The 27,105-nt window shown below is 42.8% G+C and overlaps 1 long non-coding RNA gene across 2 annotated transcripts in view; it reads left to right on the forward strand.

Moving 5' to 3' along the window:
* The first annotated feature begins 6,223 nt into the window (after nucleotides 1–6,223).
* The window catches only part of LOC133249555 (uncharacterized), a 62,266-nt gene continuing 41,384 nt past the window's right edge, over nucleotides 6,224–27,105 (forward strand). For both annotated transcript variants that reach the window (XR_009737015.1, XR_009737014.1), the window contains exons 1-2: nucleotides 6,224–6,414; nucleotides 15,570–15,660. This is a non-coding gene — a long non-coding RNA (uncharacterized LOC133249555). The remainder of the gene's footprint in view (nucleotides 6,415–15,569; nucleotides 15,661–27,105) is intronic.

Here is a 27,105-nt window from a genome sequence, read left to right on the forward strand (position 1 = left end):
CTCAAAGGCAAATTGAGTCACTTGAGTCACTCAAAGGCAAACTGCACAGTAGAGGGGCCCTTCAAGAGTCAGGGAGAGGGTGTGGGTAGAATGCTGAGAAGGAAAAGAATCTTCTTCCCACTGACTGCTGCTTCATACCTTTGGTTGCTCCTTCCCAGGGTGACCCTTTGAGGCCCACTTTAGTAAGGGCATCAGAGGAAAGGTGGTACAGTGTGGTGGTACCATACATTGCCCTGATGCTGGCTGATTGATAACCAAACAGAGCATGGCAAATAGCATCCTTCTCCCACCTAAACTCCTACCAAAGATCAAATACCCCAAACATTATGTATGAGCTCCAGGAAACTTCAACGGGGTCTGGTCTGCATCTCCTCTGATACCATTTTCTGCACACGTGATAGGGTGAAGCCTTAACAGTACAGAAACATTCCCAGTATCTCTCTTAGCATCACCCTTCAGCACGGAAGAGAATGCAGTCTTTCTCTCTCCCTCTCCCTGTTCAGGGGACCAGCCAGGGCCCTTAACTTTACCATCAGTTGTTCCAAAGATACCCAATGTGGCCTTTGAATAGTCACCTTTCCTGACTCCCTGATTGGCCTGCTTCTTCCCACACTCCCTACTTTCTGCTCCAAGTGACCACCCCCTCTTCCTTTCTAAAATCATTAGGTCAAAGTTCACTTTCTTTAGTGGACATGCACAAATGAGGAAAACTTGTCAACGTTTTCTTCTACCTAGCTAAACAGTTTCATGACAGCTCAGCACTGGCAGCAGGAAGAGCCTCAGAGGAGGACCCTCATCCAATAAACCTGGGCTGCTTGTTTTTGGATCACATGCTGTGAAGTGATTTATTGTTTAAAGTGATGAAAAACGGTGTTCAGAGACTCGGGGGAGAATTTCAGTCTGCGGGGATGCCCCCGCAGTCAGCAAACAATCTTCGGAGCCGTTCGGAGCTAGGAAATGTGGGGTTATTTTGGTAGCTGTCAGCAGGAATTGGCTAGAGTCTGTATGTTAAATAAATACAAACTGCCTATTTAATTATTGAACAACGAGAACAAACGTCCCACTGTTGGCAAGTGAAAAAGAGCCAACACTCAAACTATGTAAAATCCCATCTCGTTAGTTCCCATGATGTGATGTGACCTTGCTCACACCCACAGGGCTGCCTTCAGGCCTCCAGGGCATCTTATCTCCATTTTATTGGAGTTTGCTGGAATTGGAGCACAAGTCTCCTTCAGCAAGAAAAGGCTGGGGAAACAAGCTCAAGTTAACCCCCAAATGGGCTCCAAGGCAACCGCTGTGTTGAAACTTCATGTGGGTTCTACTGCATTTTTTTTCTTCTTCTTTCTGCTTTTGCAAAATTGTTGACATCCTTGCCTCCTGAAAACTGCTGAATCTGAGCAACCAGGAGCAGGAAGTCTCTCCTTCATTTAGGAATGACTACAGCAAGAATTTAAACTCGTTATTTTTGAGAAAATAGCTGTGATATAATGATGATTTTACTATTTGCTTAAGAAGACCCTCAAGGTTAATTAGATAACCAGGCTAAGCTAACTAGAATTTGTGTGACCTGAAGCGGTAAACACTAGGAATTGATTCTAACCTTCCCTATGCACCCTTTTATTTTACTCTCTGTGTGTACATGTGCAAATATAAATAAAACTTGCTTTGTGTTGTATATCATTTAAAAATGTTGAAATCTAGAAGACAAGTGATAAGCATTTAATATGAAAAAATGGCTATTTATAGTCAAGATGAATAGGCTAGCTGACATGAATCTGTTAAAGTGAAGGAGAGAAGAGAACAGACCATGTCAAAACGAGGTGAGCTCTGGGTGCCAGAACTTGTGCTTCTTGCTAGAACTTGTTTTTCTTGCAACTTTAAAGGGCAGCAAACAAGGACCTCCTCGCAAATTTCCCTTTCTATGTTACATTCCATTCTTAGTGTTTAGTACATTGACAGGACTTCAACCTCATTTTCCATGAAGCCCTACCTTTTGATTTGGGGTGTTGAAGAAGACTCTTCAGAGTCTGTTGAACTGCAAGGAGATCCAACCAGTCCGTCCTAAAGGTGATCAGTCCTGGGTGTTCACTGGAAGGACTGATGTTGAAGCTGAAACTCCAATACTTTGGCTACCTGATGCAAAGAGCTGACTCATTTGTAAAGACCCTGATGCTGGAAAAGACTGAGGGCAGGAGGAGAAGGGGATGACAGAGGATGAGATGGTTGGATGGCAACACCGACTCAATGGACGTGGGTTTGGGTGAACTCCGGGAGTTGGTGATGGACAGGGAGGCCTGGCGTGCTGCGGTTCATGGGGTCGCAGAGAGTCAGACACAACTGAATGACTGAACTGAACTGAACTGAACTGAAGACTTAGGATTGAGCTTTGTGAAATTGGAACTTTGTGGAGAGCCTTCTGCCTCTCTAGGGTGAAACTGCAGTTGTGGTGTTTTTTATGTCCATATCCTCAGTGGACATAGTGTAGAGACTGTAGTTAGTGACTGCTCATCCTGACATCTCAGGTCAAAGGCCTCTCCCAGAGGCTGGGCCAGACCCCTCTTCTTATACATTCCCTGTGCTTTTCATTTGTAGTATTTGTGCTGTGCTGTGCTTAGTTGCTCAGTCATGTCTGACTCTTTTCGACCCCATGGACTGTAGCCTGCCAGGCTCATCTGTCCATGGGGATTCTACTGGAGTGGGTTGCCATGCCCTTCTCTTGTAGTATTTACTCCAGACTCTAATTATGTATTTAGATTACAATTATTTATGAATGTCTTCTTCCCAGTTAAATTGCAAATTCTACGAGAGCTGCAGCCATCCCTGTATCTCTTGGCTTTGTCGAGAGAGCAGCTACTCAGGTCCTAGGACCTAGTAATTGTTCAGTAAATGTTTGTTGAATAAATGCTATGTTTCTTTATATAGACATATATGCATATATCACTATACTATCAGTCAGTTCAGTTGCTCAGTCATGTCCAACTCTTTTCGACCCCATGAATCGCAGCACGCCAGGCCTCCCTGTCCATCACCATCTCCCGGAGTTCACTCAAACTCACGTCCATCACGTTGGTGGTGCCATCCAGCCATCTCATCCTCTGTCGTCCCCTTCTTCTCCTGCCCCCAATCCCTCCCAGCATCAGAGTCTTTTCCAATGAGTCAACTCTTCTCATGAGGTGGCCAAAGTACTGGAGTTTCAGCTTTAGCATCATTCCTTCCAAAGAACACCCAGGACTGATCTCCTTTAGAATGGACTGGTTGGATCTCCTTGCAGTCCAAAGGACTCTCAAGAGTCTTCTCCAACACCACAGTTCAAAAGCATCAATTCTTCGGCACTCAGCTTTATTCATAGTCCAACTCTCGCATCCATACATGACCACTGGAAAAACCATAGCCTTGACTAGATGGACCTTTGTTGGCAGAGCAATGTCTCTGCTTTTGAATATGCTATCTAGGTTGGTCATAACTTTCCTTTCAAGGAGTAAGCGTCTTTTAATTTCATGGCTGCAATCAACATCTGCAGTGATTTTGGATCCCCCAAAAATAAAGTCTGACACCGTTTCCACTGTTTCCCCATCTATTTCCCATGAAGTGATGGGACCAGATGCCATAATCTTCGTTTTCTGAATGTTGAGCTTTCAGCCAACTTTTTCACTCTCCTCTTTCACTCTCATCAAGAGGTTTTTTAGTTCCTCTTCACTTTCTGCCATAAGGGTGGTGTCATCTGCATATCTGAGGTTATTGAGATTTCTCCTGACAATCTTGATTCCAGCTTATGCTTCTTCCAGCCCAGTGTTTCTCTTAGGAGATGTAAATACAGTTGCACTTCAAACAACATGAAGTTTAGGGGCCCCAACCACTCAAAAACCTGTGTATAACTTTTGACTCCCCTAAAACTTAATTATTAATAGTCTACTGTTGACAGGAAGCCTCACCAAAAATATGAAGAGTCAACTAACACATATTTTGTATGTTATATGTATTATAATCTGTATTCTTAAAGTAAACTAGAGAAAATAAAACGTTATTAATAGAATGATAAGAAGAGAAAATCCATCTACAGTGCTGTACTGTCTTTTTGATAGCATTACAAGATGAATCATCTGTCACTACCCATATCAATATTGTCTTATATAATTCAAAACACTGTAGATGTCATATGTATTATTAACACCACACATCAAAATGAAAAGATAATATGAATAAGAAATTCATGTCTGTTTACAGGTATAATGACTCAGCATTGATAACAGAGAAGTGGTAGTATGGTTGCTTCATGGCAGCCTGGCCTATACGGTAACAACTGAATCAGTATAAAATTTGTATGATGTACAGTGTTATAGTCATATTCATACAGTCATATTTCAACGTATTAAAAACATTGTTACACTAACTCTTGCTGATAGGCTAATGTTCACTTTTCTCCAGAGAGAGAGGCATATGTACAGTAGTTTAATTATTTGAAAGCAAAGTTAAAAAACCATAAGAAAACTAGAACATTATCAATTTTAACTATCACTCATCTGGTGCCTATATAAGGACAGACTAGTATCTAGATACATGTTATGCATTCATGGCATAGTTTTTTCTTTTCTTTGAGCCTTCTAGGCTATGCAGTTTGTGAATTTGTTCAAATTCTTGCAAATCTCCAAAAAAGTTCCAATATATTTATTGAAAGAAAACACATGTAAGTGGGCTTGCATAGTTCAAAATCCATGTTGTTCACAGGTCAGCTGTGTGTATAGTACACTGTGTATATTCCTGGGGTGTATATATAACTGTGTGCATACCCACACACACTTCTGTGTTTACTTGATCTCTCTGAGCCTCATTTCCTCATTTGTGAAGTGAAAGTTAACGTGAGGCTTTTTGCAAACCCCAGGTGCTGGACCAATAGAAGGACTCAGAAATGCCTTTCATTTCAGAACCTCTGATAAATACTCCACAAATGCCTTCCACGCTTAGGGAATACATTTAAGCATCTCTCAAACTTTCTCTCTCTGCTCAAGCCAGTCCATCATTCAAATTATTCTAAATTTAGGGTCATTTCCAAATATAGCGCATTTCCTGGACAGTTCCTTCCTTGAAAGACAGCCCTGGCCAGCCTGAAGTGGGGGCTAATGCTTCTCTTCAGCCCGGTTGCATTTCTGGCTCCCTCTTGGCTGCAGCGTGTGAGCTGATTGGGGGCCCATGTGACTGTGTTCACGTCCAAGCTCAGTAGAATGAATTTTTCAAGCATGATTTGCAAGTCACGCTATCACATGCCTCCCGAGTCCAGCTGTGTAGCAGCTGCTGCCTTCCCTGCATCCGTTCATCCAGGACTTGGATCAAAAAGCACAAGTACATTTGCTTGAACTGATTTGGTCTCAGCCCAGCTGTGTGTTCCCCATTGTCATCAGGATGTTTACGGACCTGCTGTTCTGGCTGTTCTTGTTTCATTAACACACTTGGGTCTGAAGAGCGTTTTCCCACATGACCCTGGCCGAAGAGGCAATTTAGCTAGGTTGTCTCTGTTACTGAAACGTCTCGAAGGCATTTGTTTCAACCCTTCTGATCTAAGTATACACCTGCGTATTTCTACACTGAAAAATAGAACCCGGGCTAGGACTATCGATTTTGTGAAAGGTAGGTCAGGAGTTTCATTCTTGGTCCACCTGTCTTATCATATGATTTTTTTTTAATTACTATTTGACAAGAGGGCAATTTCAACCTAGGAGACAACCAGATTAGAGGAAGAAAGTCATTCTTCCTCATCTTACTTAATGGGGTAAACAGTTTATCTTCCCAGAAAGTTATTTTGAGTATTCCAAAAACACTGATGCCTGTCACACACCAGCAGGTATTTTATTGGCAGAATCTGTGCTGGCAGAAGAATGGGCCTGGGGCAGGGGTCCGGGGGAGGGGCGGGGTTTGGTGGTAGCATGGAAAGGAGCCTGGTGGGATGGATCGAGGCTCAAGAGCTGGCTGACCCCCAAATATGAGAACATGTGTGAGTCATTCACTCTCTCTGGGACTCCATTTCCTCCTATTAATAACAGGTACCATATATTATCATATTAAAACCTATAATTAAAAATCTGCCTTAGAAATACAGATTTCCAGACTCCCCCCAAAAATCTTATTTCAGTGTTTAAAGTGGGACCTGCGTCTATATATTTTGCAGTACCACAGCCCACAGCCAGTATTTTCCAGGGTCTCCCTTGCAACCACTGTGAGCCATCTGACCCAGGACAGTTTATACTGTTAATGAAGTGCTCTTTCCTGATAAAGAGCGTGGTTTTGACTTTCCAGAGCTCAAAACATTAAAAGGTGCAGCCCACGCACCCATGAGGCACTGACACTCAGAGATGCACTCAAGCCAGGATCACATGCAATAGTGAGGACTGGACACATGGCTGGTTGGAATTGGGATGTGCTGTAAGTATACAGATTTCAAAGATTCAGTGTGAAAAAAAGAATGTAGAATATCCAATTAATGATTGTATTGATTACATGTTGACATGCTGGTATTTTGGATATGATGGGTTAAAAAAAATACATTACTCAGGTTAATTTCACCTGTTTATTTTTTTTTAATGTGGCTACTATGAAATTAAAAATTCCACCAGTGAGCTGCATGTTTCTGTTGGACAGCATTGTTATCAAGCATAAGGCAATTTTTTGAGAACCACATGCCCATGAGGATAGACCATTAACATGCTGCTGTTATTGTTCAGTTGCTAAGTCATCTCCAACTCTTTGTGACCCCATGGATTGTAGCCCGCCAGGCTCCTCTGTCCATGGGATTTCCCAGGTAAGAATTCTAGAATGGGTTGCCATTTCCTCTCCAGGAAATCTTCCTGGACTAGGAATCAAACCCCTATCTCCTGCATTAGCAGGCAGATTCTTTACCACTGAGCTACCAGGGAAGCCCTTGGTAGGTGCCTTATAAAACAATCCAGGGTAACTCTGTTGGTCCTGACCAAAGCTCAGCTCCCAGTTTCCATTCTGACTCGAGGAATTTACAAGTGAAGGCTTAAGAAGGGATTGAACAGGCAGGAAACGGGGATACACTGTTTCCTAAGTCAGTAGATGTTCTTCTTAAGGCACATCTCCTGCCTGGATCCAGCTCTTTCTAAAAATAGAGAAGCTTTATCCATTCCCATTATAGAGTCAGACTTTCCCACTCTCTCAACCCATTCCTCTCATTCTCCGCTTCACCCCTTGGTAACCTAATATCAGGCTGTGCCCTGGATGGTATGACAAATATTAAATTAGAATAAAAATTTTCCCCAACAATATCCATTATAGCAAAAGGTGTAGTGAAACTGGGACACTTCTATGTTATTGGCTGTAGCAAAAATTATAACCCCTTGGGAAACCACTGTGACATCATATTTCAAGAGCTGTATAAATGCTCTTAATCTTAGATTCAGTAAAGCCACGCCAAGGAATGTCTCGGAAAGAAGCATTCAACAGAAGCAAGATAAATATATAAAGATATTCAATGCAGCATTATCTATACTACAAAATTAGAAGCCATTTAAACACCTAATCATTGAGGAAGAGTTAAGAAAATTATGCTGCAACAATTCAATATAATAGTATGCATTCATTCAAATTTATAATTATGAAGACTATGTAGAAACAGAAAAATGTTTACAAGATAATGTTAGATTTTATAAAGTAGAAGATGTAAATTTTATGTAGATTATGATTGTGTGTTAACAATTATGTATGCATATGGAAGAAGACTTAAAAGAAATGTGCAAAATAAAATCTCAGTTAGAGTTATTAAAACATAAATCAGAGCAGTTTGACCAGGAGGCTATACTTCTTATGGAATCCAGAGATGGGCTCCCACAGTGTCCATAAATCAAGTAAAAATAAATAATATTTTGTGTGGCTGTGCATAAAATGATTTTTTGAGAAGTTGAAGCATAATTTTCATTAGATTCTCAGAGGAATAATGATCACTTCCATCCCAAATTAACCAATGCTTAGTGATTGTGCTATTATTTTATTGTTTTAATAATTAAAAGAAAGTGAGGCATATCCTCTCCAGGGACTACCCCAAGGTGAATTTATAAGTGGGCTTGAGGGAGAATAAGAGCCTTAGATGAGAATGTGTCTAACTCTGGCAGAACTTAGGAGGAGAAATAGGAACCTTCAGGAGCCCCCACAGTTTCCCATTTATAACTCTGATCCCACCCTCATCCAGTCCCTCCCATCTCAAAGGTCCTAATCCTTCTCCCTTTAAGGACCCCTCCCCTGCCCCTCCTTTTTCCCTACTCCCTGCTAATATTCCAGTCAGGTCTACTTATCCAACTTCAAGCCCTCTAACCTAAGAAACTAGGCTTCCCTGGGGGCTCAGTGGTAAAGAATCCACCTGTCAATGCAGGAGACACGAGTTTGATCCCTGGGTCAGGAAGATCCCCTCGAGAAGTACATGGCAACCCACTCCAGTATTCTTGCCTAGAAAATCCTATGGACAGAGGATGATGGTGGGCTATAGTCCATGGGGCCACAAAGGAGTCAGATACGACTTAGCAACTAAACAACAACAACAACAGTCTAAGAATCACTTGCCTGCTAAAGGTACTGCAGGGCTGATGGGTTGCCCTTTGGGGGAATCTTTGCCTCTCAACAGGCTCTTTGGATGAGCAACACTTTAGCCCAATGGAGGATTATCACAGGAAGGTATGAGATACTAGGACAGGACCAGAGGCAGATCCATGTAAGGATACTGGCTGCTGTCCATCCTTCAGACCACATCAGACCACATCAGACCGCCACATTCCATTAGGAATTTGAAGGATTCCTGGCATGTGAGGAACATCATTCCATAATGAACATCATTCCCAGTGTCTATTTCTCTCCTCCAATGAAAGCACACACTAGTCAGGACCTTTTTAAAGAACCCCTTAGAGAAAGACAAATACCATACAATGTCACTTAGATGTGGACTCTAAGGTAAAGTGTTAGTCGCTCAGTCATGTCCAACTCTTTGCAACCCCATTTATTGTAGCCCACTAGGCTCCTCTGTCCATGAAATTCTCCAGGCAAGAATACTGGAGTAGGTTGCTATTCCCTTCTCCAGGGGATCTTCCTGACCCAGGAATTGAACCCAGGTCTCCTGCATTGCATGCAGAGTCTTCACCATCTGAGCCCATGACACAAATGAATTTATCTATGAAACATAAACAGACTCACAGACATAGAGAACAGAATTGTGGTTGCCAGGGGGAAGGGGAGGTGGAGAAGGAAAGGATTGAGAGTTTGGGATTAATAGACGCAAACTACTGATATTATATATAGAATGGATAAACAATAAGGTCTACTATATAGCACTGCTGCTGCTGCTGCTAAGTCGCTTCAGTCGTGTCCGATTCTGTGCGACCCCATAGACAGCAGCCCACCAGGCTCCCCAGTCCCTGGGATTCTCCAGGCACGAACACTGGAGTGGGTTGCCATTTCCTTCTCCAATGCATGAAAGTGAAAAGTGAAAGGGAAGTCGCTCAGTCGTTTCTGACTCCTAGCGAGCCCATGGACTGCAGCCCACCAGGCTCCTCCATCCATGGGATTTTCCAGGCAAGAGTACTGGAGTGGGGTGCCATTGCCTTCTCTGACTATATAGCACAGGGGACTATATTTGATATCCTGTGATAAACCATAATGGAAAAGAATATGTATGTTGTATAACTTTGCTGTGTAGTAGAAATTAACACAACATTGTAAATCAACCATAGTTCAACAATTAAAAAAAAAAAACTTTTAAAATAAAAATCCAACAAAGATCTCAGCTTTCAGGAAAGATTCTGATTGTTCTGTCTTGCCCATCTGTCTTGACAGTGTTGGGATTCAGTCATGCTCCACCCCACCCACCCTTTCTTAGTTGAAGGCATTGTTGTTGGTTTTTTGCCCTCATTGATGGCTTGAGGTTGGCAAGATTTTCTTTTTCTGAGACACTCACTCTCAATCCCCCATACAGTCTCCTGGGCTACCTGGAGCTGTAGTCTTGGTCCAATTCATCAGAGTGACGTTTCTTTCATGCCTTCCATTTAGCCCACTTGCCTGTAAGAGAATAGATGTTCCATAATGGACATATTGAGCTGTATATGAGCTGAATAAAAAAGACAAAGAAATGAGCATTTCTAGAAAAGTAGCCTGGAAACTCTCCCCTTGAAAACCAGTCGCCAGCGTTCATTTCATTTGTTAATGGCCTCACTTTCCAGCACTTCTTTTCTGTGGAAGCTTTTTTTCCTATTCCAATCTAACATTTACTCCTTCAACTTTTCTGTCAACTTCTTTTTTTTTCTCCCTGGAAACCTTTAAGCTAGCCAGATCCAGCAGTCATTTTTTCTTCATATATATATATATGTATGTGTATATACTTATGTGTATATATATATATATATATATATACACACACATATATACATATATATACTCCTTTCCTTCTAATTGGAGAAGGCAATGGCACCCCACTCCAGTACTCTTGCCTGGAAAATCCCATGGACGGAGGAGCCTGGTAGGCTGCAGTCCATGGGGTCGCTAAGAGTTGGACACGACTGAGCGACTTCACTTTCACTTTCCTTCTAATTACAAATTCACCAGCAATCTAACTTTCAGGGGAGGGGATCCCCAAACCCCAGGCAGTTATCTCTTGCCCATCCCTGAGCATCTTCCAGGAAGGGCAAGATGATGTTAGACTTTTCTTCAAGATGTGTTTCCATGCATCGTTGTGGTAAGACATAAAACACTCTTCTTCATGTCTGACTTGAGTGATGGCTCTCTAATTTGATAATCTCCCATCTGATGGCAGTGCGGGTTTGGGGAGCTTGTCACCATCACCTTGAGGACCCTTGATTGTATGAGAAGCAGTCACTCTTACTTATTAAAAGGAGAGATTATAGCAGAAAAATACTGGGGATCAGATCAAATCCTGGCTACTTCCTAGATGCTATGGCCCTTCAAGAGGAAACCAAGCCTCAATTTCCCCATCTGACAAAGGTAACATAATAATGGTGGCTATTTCATAAGTCCATACACATTTCACTGTGACAGAAGATCCATTATTGTTACCAAATGTCTCTTCTCACTCCATAATCTTGGATTTTCAGCCGGGTTCTTGGCTATCTGAAATAAATAAAGATTATTATTTCCCAGTCTCCTAGGCAGCTAAATGTAGGCATGGGACAAAGTCCTGGCCAAAGAAATTCAAGTGGAAGAGGTATGGGTAATTTCCTGGAAGTGTCTTTAAGGTGAGAATTTGCACTTCTTTATTTTTTCATCCTTCATCTTGTATAAAAGTGGGATGAAATGGTGGGAGTCCTGTAGCCATCTTGGACAATGAGAAGACTTAGTGAATGAAATCCACCCAGGACAATTTAACAAAATAGAGAAGAGCTTAATTCCCTAACATAATGGAGCATCGTAACTGCCCTGGATTGTTTGCCTGCAGAAATTGGCAGAGGAGAGAGAGATACATTTTATCTCATTTAAGTATTGTAATGTTTTTCTGTTGCTTTCATCCTAAACAGGACCCTAAATCTAATAAGCATTTAGTACATAATAGGTATCATTAAGAAGCAGTCACTCTTACTTATTAAGAGGACAGATTATAGCAGAAAAATACTGGGGATCAGGCATTTTGGAGAACCTCTCCCAATCCCATCCACCCCCCACAATATAATAGAACTTGCAGATGCACCTTCTGTAATGCTAATGCTTATTGAGTGTTAACGATGTCCCTGGCAAGGTAGCAAGTGCCTTCCATGGAATATCTTCTTTAAAGTTCATAACCACCTCAAGAGGTTGGTACTATTTTAGTGTCTATTTATTTGGCTGCTCCAGGTCTTAGTTGCTGCACTGTACAGGGTCTGCGATCTTTGTTGTGACATGCCGATTCTTTGGTTGCCACATGCAGGAATCTTTTAGTTGTAGTGTGGGGGATCTAGTTCCCTGACCAGGAATCGAACTTGGGCCCCCTGCATTGGGAGTGCGGAGACTCAGCCACTGGACCACCCAGTGGAAGCCCCAGGGTTGGCCTTATTTTAAACTTTCATTTTTATAGACAAGTATATTAATTTTCTAGGACTGCCATGATAAAACAACGCAGACTGGGTTCCTGAAACTACAGAAATGAATTTTCTCACAATTCTGGAGGCTGGAAATCCATATCAAGGTGTTCACAGTTTGGTTTCCTCGAAGGCCTCTCTCCTTGGCTTCCAGATGGCAGCCCTCTTGGTGCGTCTTCACATGGTCTTCCCTCTGTGCCTGCTCATCTCTGGTGTCTGAGTCTTAATTTCCTGGTATCATAAGGGCACAAGTCAGATTGGATCATGGTCTGTTCTGATGGCCCCATTTTAACTGAATCATCTATGCAAAGGCCCTGTCTCTAAATTCAGCCATATTCTGAGGTACTGTAGTTAGAGCTTCAACATATGCATTTGGGGAAACACAATTCACCCATAATAAAGAGGAAACTGAGTCAGAAGAGAAGTTAAGTAATTTCCCCTAAAACTATACAGTGAGAAAATAGCAGAAGCCTGGTTCCCAAGTTCAGACAATGAAACAAGTCACGTGTTTCCATTCCATGTTATCATTTCTAATAAATTTGGCATGATGATAAGCCCCCACTTCCCAGAACTCTGTACTTTTAATATTACATATGTGTGCAATCCGTTGTGTCCGACTCTGCAACTTCATGAACTGCTCCTCTGTCTATGGAATTTTTCAGGTAAGAATACTGGAATGGGTTGCCATTGCTTCCTCCAGGGGATCTTCTTGACCCAGGGATCAAGAATGCATATCTTGCATCTCCTTCTCTGGCAGGTGGTTCTTTACCAACTGCACCATCTGAAGCCCATTTAATAGCATGTGGTGTTGTGTGTTGTGTGTTAGTCTCTCAGTCATGTCTGACTCTTTGCGACCCCATGGTCTGTAGCCCACCAGGCTTCTCTGTCCATGGAATTCTCCAGGTAAGAATACTGGAGTAGGTTGCCATTCCCTTCTCCAGGGGATCTTCCTGATCCAAGGATCGAAACTGGGTCTCCTGCATTAAATCTATAGATTTGAGCTTTGAAGGCATAGCTTTGTGTAGTCACCCTTCTCCATTATCTTAACCCTTATTGTCACCTGCTAATGGTCCTGCGGTCTGATGGCTTCAATCCTCCAGGTCCTGGGGAAACGCACCCCCTGGAGCTCTCTGCCCTCCTCACTAGCCAGTGCTCTAGGAATACAGTACTCTAGAAAGAGGCCTAAACATTTGTACAGATGTCAAGGAGAAACTACAAGCTTCCTCCGCTCTGCCTGACTAATGTCCATGTAGGTGACCTGGGAAATCTGCCACAGCCCCAAACCCCAAGCCTCAAATCCTGCCTTCAATGCAGGAGTCATCAGAGGGAGGTGGAGAGTAACCCCAGCCCATGGGTCCCGGCACTGCTGTGTACTGTTGCTTCCTCCCCACCCTCCTTGCTGTACCTCTCCAGGCTCTCAGCTTCTTTCCTACTGCCTGTGCCCTTCATGCCTCATTGCCCTGGCACCTCCTTGGGCACAAGCCTCCTTGGAATCTGTTGTTTTCATTGCCACAGTTTTCTCCTCTGCCATGTCTAACTGATCCTAGAAATGAAGAACATAGCTATTGGCTTGGGGACTTAAAAACCAAAGAGAGCTCTATTTCCAGCCCAAGCACGAATATAAGGTTAAATAAAAATAGCTGCTACTAAATATACATATATTAACCCAATGAATCTTCACAGCACCCCTAAGTTATTTCCCTCTTCTATAGATAGGAAACTGTGGCACAGAGAGGTTAGGGAACTTGCCCAAGGCCATACGGCAGAACAAGGACTTAAACCAAAGTAGTCTGTCCAAGGAGCTCATACTCTTAACCATTTCTCCAAGTATCACAATTTTATCTTTCTCCCAGATAGCATGCAGGTGCAGACACATGCACATACATTCCAAAGACTGTCCTTGGATGAGTCCAACAGGAACCTATGCACCCAATTTATAAAAAAGTTTGACAAATGTAAGATTGCATTGTCTACATACCAATAGACACACCAGTATTTTCTATTCCATAATTGGCAAAATAAGGGATGACCCCAAGGTCTCAGACCATTCCAGGCATTTTCACACATATCATCTCATTTATCCTTGCAATGATATTTTGAAGTAGGCACTATTGTCTCCATTTTACAGTTAAGAAAACTGAGGCTCAGAGAGGTTAAGCAAATTGTACTGGGTCACGCAGCTAATGAGGGGTGGAGCCAAGATTTGAACACAACACTTTAACACTTTTGATATAATGTGGGGTACCCAGGTTACAGGCTAGGTGACCCCAGCACTCATCTCACTACACCACACTGCCTCCCCACTCTGAATGCTGCTGGAATTCTGAACAGGACTGCCAAGGAGGAATGAAAGCAAGGGTGCAGAGTCAGCTTAAAAAGAATATGACATTTACATTAGCTCTAAAGTCTACATTATTGTATTTATATAAACATTCAACAAAATCTGAATTCCAAAATAAAATAGAGCTAATCTCTTGAGTCCCAGCTACCACTTCACCTCTCACCTGCCAAAACCCATCCAGTGAAGAAATTCAACCTGAAACATCTCTAAAGTATTTGTGTTTGAAGTCAAAACCATAAAACGTGCATTTGCTAAAACCCTTTCTCTAAAAATCTATTAATAATGTATGGCCAGAACTTGCAGACAATGTAATTGTTGTTTTAGGGATTTGCAACCCAAGTATTCTATTTTTGGAGGTTTGATTTTTGCCTAGTGATTTTTGGGTACAAGTTTTAAGGAAGGCACATGTTTATCCATTTGCTGATTCGCCCTGGCTCACAAAGCCAACAAAGATTTAAACCCAAATTGCTTTCAATCTTCCCAAGTACCTCATTTTTATCAAAAAGGGACTTGCTACATAAATGATCTGTTGCTCAAGTAGGAATACTCATATGTTAGATGTTGTCAGTATAGTTCCTAGTACTAAACCACTGCCAGCAGGTAAAGGAGCTGAGTTGTAGAAATCGAGAGCCACCGTAGCGGGAGGCGGGACGGGGCGATGGGGCATAAGGATTTCTGGAGAGCCTCTCATTAAGAAAGCATAAATACAAGAATTCTAACCAACAATTTAGGTAAATTAGGAATGATTCCCTTCTGTGTCCCAGTGGTGTTGTGGAAAAAACACAGAATTATGTGTAGCAGTTATGAGTTTGAACCCAGATTCAGATGTGAGAACTTTGACAAGCCTCTTAATCACTCTGAACCTCGGTCTCATCTTCTGGGCACATCAGAACTTATGATTTAGGCTCTTATGAGGTAACAGATTTCAAAATACCTCCTATACATCTGGCATAGAAAGAATATTGAAAATCTTTCATCTTTTAATAGGAAGGATTAAAATTTTCAGAGTTCATCCAGAACTTGAATTTTAAATAATTTTCCATCTAAAAGGGCAAAATTTTAATTTATATGTATTTCTCTAGGAACATGTCAGTTAAGCAAAATAAAAAGGGAAATCCTAAAAGTCTATAACAGATACCAGGAATATCTGAAATCTTTTTCTCAATTTCCAGGTGTTTGCCACTGGAATAACTTGGAGTCAGCCGGCCGTGTATGCTACGTCCTGCCAAAGACTTTTGGGCCATGGGGTTTCTTCACTACAAAGTGAGCAGACCACCCATTCCACTCCCTCACTGCGTATTGCTGAGAAGAGAATGTGTGTGGCCCATGGCCATTGTTCAGTGCTGTTCAATTTGGAACAGCTTTCTAAAGAATGCGTCCATCCATCCACCCACTCGCCCACCCATCCTTCTATCCATCCATCCATCCATTCACCCATCCACCCACCCATCTACTCACCCACCCATCCACATACTCATCTACCCACCCACCCATCTACCCACCCACCCATTCATCCACTCATTCATCCTCCCTTCCATACATCCATCCCTTTATTCAGGAAATATATGTTAAGTATTTACTGTGTGCCAGACATTACTCTAAACATTGTGGTTAGAGTGGTGAACAAGCAGATAAAGTCTCTACTCCTATGGAAATTACATTCTGCTGAAAGAAGACAGAAAGTAAATAAGTGAACAAATAAATATATAAAAATAAACAGCTTTGGCAGCAAGACAAATGCCAAGAAAAAGGGGAATGATGCTTCTAATCAGGGCTTGGAGCTGGAGGAGACTATTTTTGATAAGTGTCCCAGAGAAGGAAAAACTGAGTCAGGTCCAGAATAATAAGCTGGAAGACAAACCATGCAGAAATCCAGAGTTAGAAAACTAGGCAGAGGAAATAAGTCAAGGTTCTAAAGGAAGAAATAGCTTGGGATAATCATGAATAAAACAAAGTTTAAAAGTCCACTCCAAAGCCAGGGTTGAGAGTGGGAGTTAGTTTGAGATGGGGCCGGAGAGGAAGGTCACTTTGCCTGTGAGCCATGGCAAAAGAGTATCCTCAGTGTAATGGGAGGGTTCAAACCCAGAGAGAGGTGTGATCTGATTTCCAGCCGCGGAAAGTCCAGAATCAGGCTGAGGAGAAGTGTGTCCCCTTTCACGTGTGTACTTTTGGTCAGCATTGCCTTCCTTCTTCCTTTTCCTCCTCTCCTTCCCATCACAACAGTGCTGTTGAAATGGCCATCAGGTCAGGGTCAGGGTACACAATCAGAAGTGTCACTCCCTGTTTTGCCAAAAGTTTCCACTTTTAACTCAGAGTCAAAGGATTTGTTAAAAAAAACAAGCCACTCATTGTATAAAAATAAATAATACAGATATTTATTAGAGATTATGACACAACTGAGCGACTTCCCTTTCACTTTTCACTTTCATGCATTGGAGGAGGAAATGGCAACCCACTCCAGTGTTCTTGCCTGGAGAATCCCAGGGACGGGGCAGCCTGGTGGGCTGCCATCTATGGGGTTGCACAGAGTCGGACATGACTGAAGCAACTTAGCAGCAGCAGCAGCAGCAGCAGCAGCTTACTTTCAACATACTAACATTAAAAGAAAAGAGAAATAGAAACAGCAGAGTATACATCATCAAACAGACCAACATCCAAACTTAGCTCGGTTGGTAAAAGAATTCTCCTACAATGCAGGAGAACCAGGTTTGATCCCTCAGTTGGGAAGATCCCCCGGAGAAGGAAACGGTAACTGACTTTAATATTCTTGCCTGGGAGAACCCATGGACAGAGAAGTTTGGCAGGATACAGTCCATGGGGTCGCAAGAGTCAGACAGAATTTAGTGACTAAACCAATAACCACCACCAGACTTAATCAGTGCTGGGAAGTCCCATGTCACAGCACATCTGGGGTCTCAACTGGGAAAAGGTCCAGGCAGTGCATCCACTCCATGGGCGACATTTCAAAAATTGCAGTTCAAGGTTCCTGCTTATAATCCCAGGATGGATGTAAACGGATATCGTCATCAATCTGTGACCAAATTGCAAGCTTGGTTTCATGTTAATGCTCTTTGTTTTGTCTTGTAAAACTTTAGTCAGTTCAGTTCAGTTGCTCAGTCATGTCTTGCTCAGTCAATGTCTTTGCAACCCCGTGGACTGCAGCACGCCAGGCTTCCCTGTCCATTACCGCCTCCCAGAGCTTACTCAAACTCATGTCCATCGAGTCAGTGATGCCATCCAACCATCTCATCCTCTTTCTCCCCCTTTCCTTCCACCTTTAATCTTTCCCAGCGTCAGGGTCTTTTCCATGAGTCAGTTCTTCACATTAGGTATCCCAATTATTGGAGTTTCAGCTTCAACATCAGTCCTTCCAATGAATATTCAGGACTGATTTCCTTTAGGATGGACTGGTTGGATCTCCTTGCAGTCCAAGGGACTCTCAAGAGTCTTCTCCAACACCACAGTTAAAAAGCATCAAACCTTCAGTGCTCAGCTTTCTTTATAGTCCAACTCTCACATCCATACATGACTACTGGAAAAAACCATGGCTTTGACTAGATGGACCTTTGTTGGCAAAGTAATGTATCTGCTTTTTAATATGCTGTCTGGGTGGGTCATATCTTTTCTTCCAAGGAGAAAGCATCTTTTAATTTCATGGCTGCAGTCACCATCTGCAGTGATTTTGAATTCCCCCTGCCCCGCCCCGCGCCCCCCCCCCCCCCAAAAAAAAACACCTTGGAATGTTGCAAAGCCCAGGGCTTGGTTGGCCAGGCCCCTTTCAGGGGCTCAACAATCTCAAGATTCCTCTCCCATCTTATCTAAGGTGCTGCAAATCTTGCACACAGAGCAGCAGTCACTCCCAGTCACTCCTAGTGAGGGCAGTGTCCAGGCAGGTTAGAAGCAAGGTCAAAGACCCATTCTGCTTTGTCTCTGAAGCCTAAACAAGACAATTTATTTAATTTTCCTAACACTCTCGGGCAGGACTCTATGGATAATCCCTTCTACTTTTAGAAATGCTGGCTCAATTGCTAGACTCCTCATGTAACTGCAATAAGACCTCATATATGTATGGCACTCTGACATTTTTTGCAGGGCGTTCACCATCATTATTTGATTTTACCCAGAGAAGTAAAAACATCAGGCATTTTTTTTTACCCTCATGTGACAGGTGAGGAAATTAATGCACAGGGAGGTGAATCAGTATGCACCAGGTCATAGAGCTAGTTGGTGGCAGATTAGAATCCAAGTCCTGACTCAAAGCCTGGATTGCATCTGAGTGGTTCTCAATGGGGCTCAGTAGGGGTGGGGGAGTGAGCAATTCTTTATTATGCTAGACTGTCCCAGATATTGCAGGACATTGTGAATCCCTGGCCTCGGCCTGGAGCAATCATGTGAAAAAGCCTTGTGACAAACAATGCTCCCCCCTCATATTTCCACACACACCCTGGGAAGGATTAGAAATGCCCCTGATAGGGAAGAGTGAAGTTTAATCCCCTCCCATATAGATGGGAAAATGAAGACACAAGAAGCAGAAGGCACTTAGCAGCTGCTCACACATTTGCTGTGTATTGTTTAAACAGCTGTCGCCAATACTCTCCTCTAGTCTTATCTGGTAAGCACAAGGATGCTGACCCATGCACACCATTTATTTATTTAGTCATTTGACAGACGGCTCCTAATTACCTTGTAAGGAAGGGTTCTGTGCTCTAAGCTAAGGATGCCATGTTGCGGAGGGACATGGTGCTTGTCCTCTTCTAATCACGGGGAAGACAGGGGTGGAACCCCAGAAGCTACTGAACAATTACAAGGCAAAGAAGTAAATGTCAGGATGCAGTCACCAAAGTGAAGGAAAAATCTAGACAAGGGCACCCACCTCAGATTCGGAGGCACTGGGAAGGAGAGACTTTCAGCATCACAGCTGCCCAGAACCAGAGCATATTGGAATATAACAAGCTTGCCGTTAATGAAGATGTTTAAAGAGAGAAGAGATCATCAGATGGTTGAGAAAATGTTAAAGGGTTTAAGTGGCACCTGAGAGGTCAATGTCATTGCCAGTCCTGTAGCCGGGGATGTCCATCATGTTCACAGAAGACAACAAAGAGAATGCAGTCACATCTGAATTCTGTAATGATATGTTGATGTGCAGCAATAAGGGAACCCGCTGCTAGACCAGGTTATAAAAAGAAATGATCTGGTTTCCCCCCAAAGTGCTTTCTACAAAGTACTGAGTTAAAAAAAATAAAACTTACCCTTTCCATCTGTTCATTCACACGGGGCGTTTTCCGAACAATATTGAGCATTGAGAGGGGGTTGGTAACCCCCAGGACTGACCAAAAGGTGGGCTTCTGGGGGGACAGGGCAGGGGCACGGTCCTCTACGGAGGGACTTTTAAAGGGGCACTGGGCACTTTTTTAATCTGAGGTAGCCAGGAGAGTCAGGAGAGCTCCTTAGCACCAATTAACTTTGGTCTGTGCTGATCCGGAGAGGTTGGCAGTCCAAACGTCAGTAGAGGACAGCTCCTGACAACTCAGTGACAAGGGAGAGCATCTCGGGGGACGAGGGTGCCCAAAGACCACAAACGTTGTTTGGTCTTCTGGGAGGTGAAGTGTCAGCTTTCAGCAAGCGTTCCCTCTGTGCAAGGACGGAAAATGGCATCTAGAGAGCTGCTCTAACTGGGTTAAAAGTCGTGTTTGTGCCACTCGTGTCAAAAGGACAAGGCTCAGAAAAAGGAATCAGTCATTGGTCAGGGCGATGATTGTGAATTGCTGATGGCTCAGATTTAAACTTCAAAGGATAAAGCTGTCAGCGTTAACTTTTCTTGTTGCTTCTGTGTTTTCTACTGGAATTTTCTTACTCAAACTAGATGTATGCCAGATACCTATGTGATAATTAAAGAGTAAAATAATGGCCATCAGACTTAGAAAAAAAATCTCTCTTCCCTGCCCATCTTCACATTCAATTTACCCACCTAAACGCCTCTTGTCATTTCAACTATTCTCTCCAGTCTGGCTTTAGCAAATCCTTTCACCAGTGCCGAACTTTATGTTTCATCAGCTTGTTTTTGATGGAGGGAAGCATTGAGATGAATGAGCTATTCTCTTTGAGGATTTCGATTAATTCATTTTCCGTGTTCAGTGTTCAATTTAGGATTCCAAACATATCTTGTGGTTGTCAAACCACCCACTGACCTCTGGTTCAAAAACTCCATCACATTTAGGAGGAATTTTTTGTTCTTGAGAGCCCCCTTATTTTCAAGAGTTGGTCTTTAAAACTCTGTCTTTCCACATCCACCCTCGCCTCCTATTTTGGACCGCTCAGGTCTCCTCTCTCTCTTGAGCCTCCCCCCACTGCACCTCATCCCAGCCCTCTAGGTCATCACAGAGCAGCAAGCTGAGTTCCCTGTGTTACACAAGCAGCTTCCCATTAGCTATCTATTTTATGCATTGTAGTTTATACATGTCAATGCCACTCCCTCAATTTGTCCCACCCTCTATCACATCCTTTCTTAAGATTTCTCCTTCTGTTTTCTTTTACTTCCTTTTTTGTTTCCCCAACTTCACCCAAACTTTACCTGATTTGGACTCAAAAATATCTTTCTAGCAGGGGTCTCTCCTTAGAACATAATTAGATTCTGGGGTTCCCTACACTTTCATGTTAAAAATTATTCCTGGTCTTTTTCTAAATCGTATTAGTACTTCGTTAAGCTTTGCTCAAACACACATGGTCCCTTTAAAAAGGTAACATTTAGTACAACATCCCTATAGAAAATGTAACATAAAAGCAAAATGATTAAAAATTACCTAGAATTTTAAAACCTTTTTCTTTTTTTTTTTAAAGTTTTACATAAGTTTCAGGTATACAGCATGGTACTTCAACTATCCTGGCATTGTAATCTTACTACCCCCAAATGAATATTCTTAACATTTTACTGTATTTCCTTCCAGATACATGAGTGCATTTGTATTCTATGCAAAAACACTTATTTCCCTTAACTTAAAAAAATTAGAAAAGAACACTCTCAGTTTACTGAAATCCAGAAGTGCAGTAGATGCCCCCATAGAGAATTGGACAGGATTCACTCCAGATCTTCAACCAACAGAGCATTTAATGGCTCTTCAGTACACGTGGAGAGTTCAGCTCAGTTTTCTCATCTTGACTGTGCATTAGAATCACCTGGAATGATTGGAAAAAATACAGATGTCTGGGGCCATGTGCAGAAGTTAGGTTTCAATTAGTCTGGGGTGGAGCCTGAAGTGAGTGAAAGTCACTCAGCCGTGTCCGACTCTTTGCGACCCCACGGAATAGTCTGTGGAATTCTCCAGGCCAGAATACTAGAGTGGGTAGCTGTTTCTTTCTCCAGGGGATCTTCCCAACCCAGGGATTGAACCCAGGTCACCAGCATTGCAGGCAGATTCTTTACCAGCTGAGCCACCAGGGAAGCCTGGGGTGGAGCCTTAACATCTCATTTTTCCTTCTAAGATCCCTGTATGATTTTAACATGAGGCCAGACATGAAGGCATTCAGCAGCCAAAGAGATGGTTGTAGATTCTTACACTGTGATTAACAATACCTGAAGACACCATGTCAAGGGGAGACAGTGGGACCTGATGGCTCACATCTCTGGCTGATGTGGGGATGGGTGCTGGGGTGATAGGGCACTGGTACTCAGGCTTACACAGGCTAATTGACTGGAAGGCTCTGATTTACCTTAGGTGATCACTTCATTTCCTCTTCATCCCATTTTTATTTCCCAACAGTAGTCAAATAAGTGAGCTGAGCTCACTTTAGGGCCTTGCCTACCTTCTCTTTCCCAGCTGCTGCTTCTTCCTCTGCTCTGCGGACCCTCACTCCCAAGGCGATGGCCGGTGATTTTCTGGATTGCTGGCTAACCCCTGCGACCTCCTTTGCCATCTTTCTGAAAGACTACTGGCTCTGTCTTAGGGGTGACTTTGTGCACTGACTTGACACAGCTATAGGGAAATGTACAAATGAGAGGATGAAGGGAGCAACATCTTAATTAATCAGATTCTTCAATTTCCAGAACACTACAGACCCTTTTCCAATTGTAGGAGGAAAGATAATCATAGGAAAATAATCCAGTGTCAGGAAACTAAGGAGTCAACAAGTTTCTAGGGTTTCGTAACCAGGAGTCCACAGATAGACTTTAGAGGGTCTATGAACCACTTGAAGGTAAAATGTTGAGCATACGTGTCCATGTGTGTATGTGTGTGCATATTTTTCTGACTCTTGCCACGACTGAATGACTAACACAAAACAAGCTCTCTTGAATTAGGACCCATTTGGAAAATATCCTGACCCTCCCCACAGAAACACACACACACACACATACACACATGGACCCACACACTCAACAATCAAGAGAGTTTAAGAATCACTGTTTCAGGGTGTGTCTGGCTGTGTGGTTCCTACTCCAGTATCACCTCTTATTCTTTTCCCTGTTCCTGATATCAATCTGCTTTACGTCTTGTCTCCATCTACTCTATACCTACTGCCCTAGAGCAGGTCCTCTTCACCTTTCACCTGGAAACTGTTAAGTTTCCTATCTAGACCCTTTCTTCTCTCCCTCCTTCCTGCCTTCTTTTCTTGGCTCTTTCCTTTACCAAACCTCTCTCCCTCATCCAGTTCACTCCTGTCACAGCAAAAAGATCCTCTTGTAAGCTCCAAATTTGATCAAAGGCACTCTCCAGCTTAAACTGGGTGTGGCGGGCTGTGTTCTCAAAGTACCTACAGAATAAAAATCATGCATTCTGTTATGGGATTTACCATCTCTCATACACTTCATTAGATGGTTCCAACGATCCTCCTAATGTTTTCCTCTATGACTCCACATCCTGGCCCAAGCTTCTGCGTCTCTTTGCCTCTGTGTCCTCTACTCCCTCTATGTAGAATGGATCTTTCCTTTACCTCATGTATGCATACTCTATCCAAACGTAGAATGCATGTCTGCCATGATGCTTTCCATAATCCCGCTCATTCTCTCTACAATATAATTTTGTCCGTCGTTGTCTTTCTACTTGCATCATGATTTATGTATGTGTTTTCACTTCCCTTGAGGATAGGACACACATACAATTTATCTCTGGATCCTGCATAAGCTCTGGTATAATACTTTTGGACAGAATTTTTTGCTCTATAAATGCTTATTTAATATTATTCTCTGCATCAGCTACAACAACAAAACACCACAGGCTGGCTATCTTCAACAACAGAAATCTGTACTCTCCCATTTCTGGGGACTAGAAAACCAAGATCAAGATTTCGGAAAATTGAGTTTCTAGTGAGACCTCTCTTCTTGGCTTGTAGACAGTCATTTTCTTGCTGTGTCTTCTCTATGCTCAGAGAGACAGAGCTATGGTATCTTTTTCTTCTCTTAAATGGGCACCCGCCCTGTTAGATTAGGGACCCACCCTTATGACCTCATTTAACCTTAATTGTCTCCTTAATAGCCCTATCTCCAAATATAACCACATGGCGGGTTAGGGCTTCACCATACACATTTTAGAGAGACACAATTCAGCCCATAGCGCCCTCTGTATCTATCTGAAGTACAGATGGACGTGGGGTTTCCCTGGTGGTCTAGTGGTTTAGAATTTGCCTTGCAGTGCAGGGGACAGGTTCGATTCCTTGGTCCAGGAAGATCCCACATGCCACGAGCAACTAAGCCCGTGAGCCGCAGCTACTAAGCCAGTGCTCTAGAGCCCGTGCTCCGCAGCAAGCGAGTTGCCCCCACTTGCCACAGCCAGACCAAGCCTGCACACAGCAATGGAGGCCCAGCGCAGCCAAAAATCAAATGAATAACTGAATCTTGAAAAAATAAGTATAAGTGGACAATCTCCAGTGTGTCTGATAAGGATCCTGTGTCATGGCTGGTTTCTCAATCAACAAATGAGTCAGTCATGTGTAATGTACTTAACAGGGGAAAAAAAAAAAACTGACATTTTAATGTATTGTTTTACAGACTCTAGTCATTTGCACATGACTCTCATAACTTTTGTCATATTTTTATAGCAAATGTAGCACTGTTTCAGAGAAGGCAATGGCAACCCACTCCAGTACTGTTGCCTGGAAAATCCCATGGGCGGAGGAGCCTGGTAGGCTGCAGTCCATGGGGCTGGACACAGTCGGACACGACTGAAGTGACTTAGCAGCAGCAGCAGCAGCAGCAGCACTGTTTACGTAAAATCACCCTTCAATTGATTCATGTTTCCACTTAAATATTTTGAAAAATCACCTGTGAAATCATCTATCTAATTGTGCTTTTATAATATACATTAAGATGGGAGGAGAAGGGTATGACAGAGGATGAGATAGTTGGATGGCATCACTGACTTGATGGACATGAGTTTGAGTAAGCTCTGGGAGTTGGTGATGGACAGGGAAGCCTGGCGTGCTGCAGTCCATGTGGTCGCAAAGAGTCAGACACAACTGAGTGACTGAACTGAAGACAGATATATTACAATTAAAATGATTTGTCCAAAATGCTCAGTACTGCACCCTTCAGAGCCCCACTCTACTAGGAAGGATTCTGTGTATTTCCAGCCCTATTGAGGTCAGGCTTGGCCATGTGACCGGCAGTGGCTAGGGACGGGTGGTGCTCCCGAGCAGACAATTTACGGGCATTCTCTGGACTTACATGCTTCCTTCTTCCTGCCTCAAGACTCAGATAAGATTTGGGCTTTACAGTCCAGGTTTGATGCACGATACTGGATGCTTGGGGCTAGTACACTGGGACGACCCAGAGGGATGGTATGGGGAGGGAGGAGGGAGGAGGGTTCAGGATGGGGAACACATGTATACCTGTGGTGGATTCATTTTGATATTTGGCAAAACTAATACAATTATGTAAAGTTTAAAAATAAAATAAAATTTAAAAAAAAATAAATAAATAAAATAAGGTTGAAAACAGGAAAAAAAAAAAAAAGATTTGGGCTTTAACCTGGTCCTGAAATAAAGAAAACAGGAGGCAGACCTGAAACCACCTGGTAACTTACATGTATGTGAGTGAGAAATAAATGTTTATTATTCTAAGCCACTGAGATTTTTCTTTCATGTCATTGGTTACTGCATCCAAACTTAACCTAAGCTGACTAATCCAATGTCCATTTGTATATTACCTAGAGTCATTTTACATAATAGGATTTTGGGAATCTTACACCCTTTGAGAATCTTACACCTTTTGAGAAACACTGCTGAGTTTCTGAAGGCTTGAAGGAGGAGGCCATTGGCAGTATCTCTGTTTGTCGAATGACTCATTGTTTTCATCTTATGGGAAAATTATTTGAATAGAATGTTTAAAACCTGTAAATAACCCGCATCCTGGCAAATCAAGGACTATAGCTTTTCTGCCACCCTGGGCCCTTGTCGTTGTAGCGTCAAGAGCTCAGGAGGATGCTTCTTTCCATCACATACCTGTGGCGGATTCATTTTGATATTTGGCAAAACTAATACAATTTGTAAAGTTTAACAATAAAATAAAATAAAAAAAACAAAGTAGCCTTTAGTCTCAAGAAGTGGTGACGGAGACTTGGCACTCAGATGACCGGAAGGCATTTTTTTTTTTTTTTTGTCTCAAATGCTCCACATTCTCCCACTGACACTTCAAAGACTTCAAAGGCAACTGGACTTTGGGGAGTTCGAGGCCTTTGAAGTGGTCATAGAGTGTGTGGGAAAGCTTTTTAGGGCTGGAACAGGTGAATGATCTTAGAAGGGAACCAAGAAGTGTTTCTTCTTGGTCTGCCGGTTACCCTAATCCATGCAGTCTTATAAAAATATTAGTTTTCTGCTATGTTAGGAGAATAGCAGTGGTGTAATTCATTAATATTCAGTTTTATAAAAGTTGCTGCTAGGTGAGAATGACAAAATTTTGAAAGCTCTCAGTCTCACAAAATAAAATAGGGGATATGATGAAACCATTGGTCATTCCAAGGTACTTCTGAAGGGCCACCACTGAGAAAAACAAACATCTTTTGGCTTCTCCATTTCTGTCCGTGTTGTGCCCCCAGATAATCATTATCTGCTTTCGCCAAACAGGGGTCTTCCTTCACCCTCTTCCTCTTTAACTCCTGGGCTGCCTGGGACAGTTAACCCCCGCCCCCACCCCCAAACTCCCTCCAGCCCAGTCTTCTGTGAAAGTCTGCTTTCCTGATTCTCTTGTGAACTCCTAGCAAAAGTTTTTTTGTTGTTTCTGGCGTTACCAGCTCACTTCCTTCCCCTTATCTAAATGCGAATGCTCCTCAAAGCTCCTTGGACCCTGTTTGGCTTCTGTTAGGCTCTCTGCTCTGAGAAACTCATCATCCCTACAATACCATTAAAATTTTTTCTATTTATTTATTTTTGGCTGCTCTGGGTCTTTGTTGCTGTACTGGGGCTTTCTCTAGTTGCAGCAAGCAGGGGCTACTTTTCGTTGAGGTGCACGGGCTTCTCATCGTGGCTGCTTCTCTTGTTGCAGAGCATAGGCTATATAGGCATCAGGCTTCAGTAGTTGCGACACACATGCTTAGCTGCCCCTCAGCATGTGGGATCTTCCCAGACCAGGGATTGAACCCATGTCCCCTGCATTGGCAGGCAGATTCTTAACCATTGGACCACCAGGGAAGTCCCTACACAGTCATTTTGAGGTTAATTTGCCACCAGCCCTGACTAATTCTTTGCAATCAGGTGATTGGTGCCAACTCAGAGGGCATATCC

The sequence above is a fragment of the Bos javanicus genome, chromosome 6 (assembly GCF_032452875.1).
Source record: "Bos javanicus breed banteng chromosome 6, ARS-OSU_banteng_1.0, whole genome shotgun sequence".
Classification (NCBI taxonomy): Eukaryota; Metazoa; Chordata; class Mammalia; order Artiodactyla; family Bovidae; genus Bos; species Bos javanicus.